The sequence below is a fragment of the Anomaloglossus baeobatrachus genome, chromosome 3 (genome assembly GCF_048569485.1).
Source record: "Anomaloglossus baeobatrachus isolate aAnoBae1 chromosome 3, aAnoBae1.hap1, whole genome shotgun sequence".
Lineage (NCBI taxonomy): Eukaryota > Metazoa > Chordata > Amphibia > Anura > Aromobatidae > Anomaloglossus > Anomaloglossus baeobatrachus.
The window spans coordinates 380,410,321-380,418,389 of NC_134355.1; positions in this window are offsets into that span (position 1 = coordinate 380,410,321).

An 8,069-nucleotide genomic window follows, 5' to 3' on the forward strand; every position below is an offset into this window, starting at 1 on the left:
ATGGATTAATGGGAGGTGAAGGACGGAGGTAAAAGGAATCTGGGAAGTTGGGGGAGGTTCTCCATCTGGGAACACAGTAAGCCTGTCTGTGTGGGAGACACTTGTGAGTGGGAGCAGTGCCTGATGTTTGTATGGTTTAGCTGGAAGGGAGAAGCCCTCCAGTTGGTAGTTAGGATAACACCGTGTATAGTTAGTGCCGGACAGGCAAGGATTTATTTTGTTGGTGTTTTTTTTTCTTTTTGTTTATGCTTCACTGCAATAAACCTGACCAAGCGTCAGTTACACCTTGAATTCGGCTGTCTGCCTGAGGTGAATACGTGCCCTTTGAACCCAGCAAAGGCGATCCCGGAGCGTGTTATCACAATGTGCAGATTCAAATTCCTGCATGTCGGCACATCGCATTTCAGGCGTTTAACCACCAGACCTAAAGACTTCTGGAGCAACGAAAGTTGTTGAGCTGCTGGGTGAGAACGATGGAAGTGAGCACATAGTGAGCGTACCCGCTGCACAAGGCCATGTAGGCCGGGATGGTGTTTTAAAAATTGCTGGAGAATTAAATTCAACACGTGAGCCACACAAGGCACGTGTGTCAGATTGTCACGGCGAAGGGCCGCAGCCATGTTTGCATCATTGTCACACCCGGCCTTCCCTGGCTGCTGGTTGAGTGGAGACAACCATTGATGAAACTTGGTCAGCGGTGTGACTCACATTTCCCATACATTTCAAAGTAAACATTTGACTGCATGAAGGCATTGAGCTCTGCTGCCAGCATAGTAAGGAGGAGGTATGTGGTTTTCCTTGTGTGCAGTTACAAGGAAGGGTGCCCTGACCACACAGGGTTTGGGCCGAGGTGAAGGACCCACACGAGGTTGAGAAGGCAGAAGCAGTGTATTAACTTCTACATACAGAGGAAGGATTGATACAACTCGTGGGGACAGCAAGACTTGTACACCAGACCCTTCTCCATCTCTCCCCATAGTAACCCATTGCCCAGTCAGCGACATGTAACGCCCCTGTCCATGCTTACTGGGCCAAGTATCTGTGGTGAAATGCACCCTGTCACACAGTTTCTCAAAAAAGCGGTGATGTTTGGTGTGACATGCTGGTGTAGCGCGTGCACGCCTTTGTTGGAGAAGGAGTGGCGCCTGGGCATCGGCTCTTGGGGCACTGCGATGGGCATAAGGTCTCGAAAATCCTCAGTTAAAAAGGTTGGAAAGGAAGCATTTTGGTAGCCAACAGTTTGCAGATGCTGAAAGTCAAGCTCTAAGCCATGTCATGCCCTTCTAAAAGCATGTAAAACACAGCAAGGGGACTCCAACCACAGTCTCCCTCGTTTCCACTAATTGGGCCACACACACCCCACTTGACTGGCATCAGTTGACCCCATTTTCAAGATGAAAAAGATCCTTTGCATGAAGCACTCTCAAAAATATGCGCGCCTTTCACCTCCCCTGGCTGAGCCAGGGGAAGAAAAGTCCTCTGAGAGCCATGACTTGTTCATCTTGGTTCTTTTTTCAAAAGCGAGGGGACTCCAACCACAGTCTCCCTCATTTCCACTAATTGGGCCACACACACCCCACTTGACTGGCATCAGTTGACCCCCATTTTCAAGATGAAAAAGATGCTTTGCATGAAGCACTCTCAAAAATATGCATGCCTTTCACCTCCCCTGGATGACCCAGGGGAAGAAAAGTCCTCTGAGAGCCATGACTTGTTCATCTTGGTTCTTTTTTCAAAAGCGAGGGGACTCCAACCACAGTCTCCCTCGTTTCCACTAATTGGGCCACTGTTACGTCCGGGTGGTGGAAGCACTGGACCGTACACCGATGTCCCCTGAGAAGGCAGCCAAGCTGGTCACCCCGCCAGAGGGTCTTGATGCACTGCAACCGGAGCACTATAGGTAGCTGGACAGTCCGTAGAGAAGCAGGAAAGGTGGATGATGCTGAACCCACGGAGTTCGGGATGGTAGTCTGGGTGACGAGGCTCAGGGTCTGAGGCCGGGTGATAGGGTCAGGCGGGATCCGGAACCTGCTGAGCGATGGAACGGGTCACCGAGCGGAGCCAGAGACTGGAGACTGGCGGAGCTGCAGAGGTGGTGGGACATCCGCCGAAGTCACCGTCAGGGTCCAGGGATGGAGTTGGTTCGGAGTAACTGACGTGGCAGGATAGGCTCTACGAGACAGGACAGGGTTAATACACGGCAAAGCACTGAGCAAAACAATACGGGGACCTGAACACTAGCTTGCTAAACACGTAGAACAGGCCCCGCCCACCAGGAAAGAGAAACCTTATATACCCTGTACCTGTCTATGCAATATCCTGTTTCTGGGTGCTGGCCCTTTAAGAAAGGGTCAATGACCGCACGCGCGCCCTAATGCGCATGTGCGAGGCCTGTGTGCCAGAAGCCAGTCCAGGAAGCGGTGAGGAGGAAGCAGGAGCGCCCGGCTGGAAGTCCCTTGTCACAGAGGAGCGCTGGGAGCGGGGAGCCGGACGCATGGAGGCTGCAGGCGGGGGAGAGGAGACCGGGACCAGAGTGGTAAGTATGGAACGCCGCCGGGGAGCGGGGAGCGGGCCACGGGAACCGGAGAACGGGGCCAGGGGACCGGGAAGCGTGACAGTACCCCCCCCCACGCCCTCTCCCCGCAAGCGGGACAGGAAGGCACGAATCAGAGGAGTGCCAACGTTCTCCCGGGGCTCCCAGGACCGATCCTCGGGACCATAACCCGCCCAGTCTACCAGGAAGTACTGCCGACCTCGCACGGTCTTCATGGCCACGATATCTCTTACCGCATAGATGTCGTCGTCGGCAATAGGAGGAGGAGCAGCACCGACCTCAGCGGAGAAGGGACCAAGGACAACCGGCTTGAGTAAGGAGACATGGAAGGAGTTGGGTATCCGCATCGTGGCCGGGAGTTGCAGCTTGTAGGAGACTGCATTGATCTTGCTGATGATCTTAAACGGCCCGATGTAGCGAGGACCCAACTTGTACGAGGGTAACTTCAATCGGACATATCTGGATGCAAGCCAGACCAGATCACCTGGGGAGAAACACGGGGGATCCAGGCGCCTCTTGTCCGCATGCCTCTTCATCCGCAATGAAGCACGTTCTAGGGATGACTTGACAGAGTTCCATATAGCTGAAAAGTCCCGAACCAGAGCATCTGCTGCGGGGACGTCGGAAGCCGAGGATACTGGCAACGGAACAGAAGGCTGCAATCCATACACGATCTGAAAGGGAGAGCTGGAGGTAGACTCACTGATGTACTGGTTATGGGAGAACTCAGCCCAAGGTAGGAGCGTGGACCAGTCGTCATGATGGATGTTGACGTAGTGGCGCAGGAAGGAGGTCAGGATCTGATTGACCCGTTCCACTTGGCCATTCGACTGAGGATGGTAGGCCGAAGAAAAGTCCAAGGTCACTCCTAGATGTTTGCAGAGAGCCCTCCAGAAGCGCGAGGTAAACTGAGTTCCTCTGTCAGACACTATGTGTGCGGGGAAGCCATGCAATCGGAATATGTGCTGTATGAAGGAGTCAGCTAGTTCCTGGGCAGAGGGCAGTCCAGCCATGGGAACGAAGTGAGCCATTTTTGAGAAGCGATCCACCACAACCCATATGACCGTATGTCCGGAGGATAAGGGTAAGTCCGTGATAAAGTCCATTGCGATATGTTGCCACAGAACGGAAGGAATGGGCAGAGGCAGAAGAAGTCCATAGGGTAAGTGCTTGGGTGTCTTGTTCCGGGCACAGGATGGACAGGCCGAGACGAAGGTCGCGACGTCTTTACGGAGGGACGGCCACCAGTAGTGACGGACAATCGTGCTCCAAGTCTTCTTCTGACCAGCATGGCCGACGATCTTAGAAGCATGGCCCCAGTGAAGGACTCTCTGTCTGTCAGTATCTGAGACATAGGTCCTCCCAGGGGGTATCTGAGTCAGAGCGACAGGAGCCACCGGAATGATTTTACTGGGGTTGATGATGGGCTGGTATGTCTCCTCCTCCAACTCCACGGGCACGAAGGATCTGGACAGAGCGTCTGCCCGCACGTTCTTATCCGCAGGCCGAAAATGGAGTTGGAAATCAAATCGAGCAAAGAACAAGGACCAGCGGGCTTGTCGTGGGTTCAGTCTTTGGGCAGACCGCAGGTACTCCAGATTCTTGTGGTCCGTGTATATGATTACAGGGTATACAGCTCCTTCCAGGAGGTAGCACCATTCCTCCAAGGCCAGCTTCACGGCCAGTAGCTCCCGATCCCCAATGGTGTAGTTGCGTTCGGGTGCCGAGAAGCTCTTGGAGAAGAATCCACATGTGACCATCTTTCCGGAGGGAGAGTTCTGCATCAACACTGCCCCGGCTCCTGAGGAGGAGGGATCCACCTCTAAGGTGAACTGTCGGTTCAATTCAGGGCGATGGAGAACTGAGGAAGAAGCAAACGCCTGTTTCAAGGAGCAGAACGCGGCATCGGCCGCCGGAGACCAGGCCTTAGGATTAGCTCCTTTTTTAGTCAAGGCAGAGAGAGGTGTTGTCAAGGCAGAGAAATGCAGGATGAACTGACGGTAGTAGTTCGCAAAGCCGAGAAAGCGTTGGATAGCCTTCAGTCCGGAAGGAGGAGGCCAGTTGATGATGGCAGATACTTTCTCTGGGTCCATCTGCAGGCCAGTGTCCGAGATTACATAACCCAGGAAGGGAAGAGACGACTTTTCGAAGATGCATTTCTCATACTTGGCGTACAGTCGATTCTCTCTAAGACTCTGGAGAACTAGCTGCACGTTCTCTCGATGGGTTTGTAGATCCGGAGAGAAGACCAGGATGTCGTCCAGATACACCACGACACAGACATAGAGGAGGTCTCTGAACACGTCGTTCACCAGTTCTTGGAAGACGGCCGGAGCGTTACACAGACCAAAGGGCATGACACAATACTCATAGTGCCCATCCCGAGTGTTGAATGCAGTTTTCCATTCGTCTCCGGAACGAATGCGAACCAGATTATAGGCCCCACGAAGGTCCAACTTGGTGAATACTCGGGCCCCTCGGAGCCGATCGAATAGTTCAGGGATAAGCGGCAGAGGGTATTTGTTCTTTACGGTGATCTGGTTTAATCCCCGGTAGTCAATGCAAGGGCGCAGATCTCCTTCCTTCTTCTTGACGAAGAAAAACCCCGCTCCGGCAGGGGACGAGGACTTCCGAATGAACCCCTTAGCTAGGCTCTCGGTGATATAGGCTGACATAGCCCGTGTTTCAGCAGGGGACAAAGGGTATATCCTTCCTCTAGGAGGCGTAGTTCCTGGCAGTAAATCGGTGGCGCAGTCGTAGGGACGATGAGGTGGTAACACCTCTGACTCTTTTTTATCAAACACGTCCGTGAAGGACCAGTAGGCAGAAGGCAGTCCTGGTAGAGACTCTGGAACCGGAGGGCGTCGGACGGGCTGGATGGATTTCAGACATCTCTCGTGACACGAGGAGCCCCATCGGGTGATTTCACCTGTACTCCAGCTGACCGATGGTTCGTGTGTCCGTAGCCATGGCAGTCCCAGCAGGATCTGGTGAGACATGTGCGGAAGGACGTAAAAGGTGATCTTCTCGGTGTGCAGAGCACCGATCCTTACTTCCACAGGCTTGGTGACCAGGGAGACAGTGTCAGAGAGGGGTTTCCCATCCACAGAGGCGATCACCAGTGGTTTCTCTAGTGGGAGGACAGGCACCTGGTACTTATCCACCGTGGCCTGCTGGATGAAGTTGCCTGCTACTCCGGAATCGAGATACGCCTCTGCCGTGAACCGGGTCTCTTCAGTAGTGACTTGTATAGTCCAGGTAACGGAGTCTGAGAGAGTCCCAGCACCTAGGGTGGCCTCTCCTACCAAGCCTAGGCGTTGGAGTTTCCCGGCTTCTCGGGACAAGAGCGTAGCAGGTGGGTGCCACCACCGCAGTAGAAGCAGAGACCCTTTGCTAGTCGTTCCGCTCGGCGTTCTTCCGACTGCTTCAGGCGGTCAATCTGCATGGGCTCGGAGTTAGACACGCCATGTGACGCCAACTGGGGAGCGATGGACTTCCGTGGTGGGGAGGAGTGCCGTATCGGACGCCTCTCGCGAGACACTTCCTTGGATCGTTCCTGAAAGCGAAGATCCACTCGAGTCGCTAGGGCAATTAGGGCATCCAGGGTGGACGGCACGTCACGACCAGCCAGCTCATCTTTAATGCAACCCGAGAGACCTTCCCAGAAGGCGGCGGTTAGTGCCTCATTGTTCCACCCGAGTTCCGAAGCCAAGGTGCGAAAACGGATGGCATATTGGCCCACAGTCAGAGTCCCCTGACGTAGCCGGAGGAGAGATGAGGCAGACGCGGAGGCGCGTCCGGGCTCGTCAAAGGTGCCACGAAATGCCTGCAGGAACTCCTGGATGTTGGTGGTCACCGGATCCTCCTTCTCCCACAAGGGGTTCATCCAGGCCAGTGCCTCTCCCTCTAGATGGGACATCATGAACGCGACCTTGGCTTGGTCGGAGGCAAACAAGTGCGGCAGCAGCTTGAAATGGAGAGAGCATTGATTGATGAATCCCCTGCAGGTCTTGGGATCTCCGGCGTACCGGGGTGGTGAGGCCAAACGAAGACTGGAAGCATCCGAGGAGGCTGCCATGGGAGCTGTGGCCCTGGATTGTACAGTGGAAGCTCGAGACATTGATGATGTGACCGACGCTTGTAGCGTGTTCAGGCGGGCGTCCACAGAAGACATGAAGTTCAGCATGCGGGTCTGGGTCTCACGCTGGCATGTGAGTTCCTCCTGCAAGGCCGCTAGTGCTTCGGCGGGATCCATGGCCTGTTCTAGCAGTTACGTCCGGGTGGTGGAAGCACTGGACCGTACACCGATGTCCCCTGAGAAGGCAGCCAAGCTGGTCACCCCGCCAGAGGGTCTTGATGCACGGCAACCGGAGCACTATAGGTAGCTGGACAGTCCGTAGAGAAGCAGGAAAGGTGGATGATGCTGAACCCACGGAGTTCGGGATGGTAGTCTGGGTGACGAGGCTCAGGGTCTGAGGCCGGGTGATAGGGTCAGGCGGGATCCGGAACCTGCTGAGCGATGGAACGGGTCACCGAGCGGAGCCAGAGACTGGAGACTGGCGGAGCTGCAGAGGTGGTGGGACATCCGCCGAAGTCACCGTCAGGGTCCAGGGATGGAGTTGGTTCGGAGTAACTGACGTGGCAGGATAGGCTCTACGAGACAGGACAGGGTTAATACACGGCAAAGCACTGAGCAAAACAATACGGGGACCTGAACACTAGCTTGCTAAACACGTAGAACAGGCCCCGCCCACCAGGAAAGAGAAACCTTATATACCCTGTACCTGTCTATGCAATATCCTGTTTCTGGGTGCTGGCCCTTTAAGAAAGGGTCACTGACCGCGCGCGCGCCCTAATGCGCATGCGCGAGGCCTGTGTGCCAGAAGCCAGTCCAGGAAGCGGTGAGGAGGAAGCAGGAGCGCCCGGCTGGGAGTCCCTTGTCACAGAGGAGCGCTGGGAGCGGGGAGCCGGACGCATGGAGGCTGCAGGCGGGGGAGAGGAGACCGGGACCGGAGTGGTATGGAACGCCGCCGGGGAGCGGGGAGCGGGCCACAGGAACCGGAGAACGGGGCCAGGGGACCGGGAAGCGTGACATCCACACACACCCAACTTGACTGGCATCAGTTGACCCCATTTTCAAGATGAAAAAGATCCTTTGCATGAAGCACTCTCAAAAATACGCGTGCCTTTCGCCTCCCCTGGCTGAGCCAGGGGAAGAAAAGTCCTCTGAGAGCCATGACTTGTTCATCTTGGTGAACGTTAGTCTGTCCACATTGTCAGTGGACAGATGCGTGTGCTTAGCTGTCAGCACACCCCCAGCACAACTGAGGACACGTTCCGAGAAAACGCTGGCTGCGGGACAAAACAAGATCCCCAAGGCGTACGTGGTGAGCTCAGGCAATTTATCCAGATTGGAAGCCTAAAATGAGCAGGGCTCAAGTTGCACAGTAATGGCATCGACGTTCCCTTGCATATACTCATATCTGTGTCTCCTCCTCTTTTTCCTTGTCCAGCT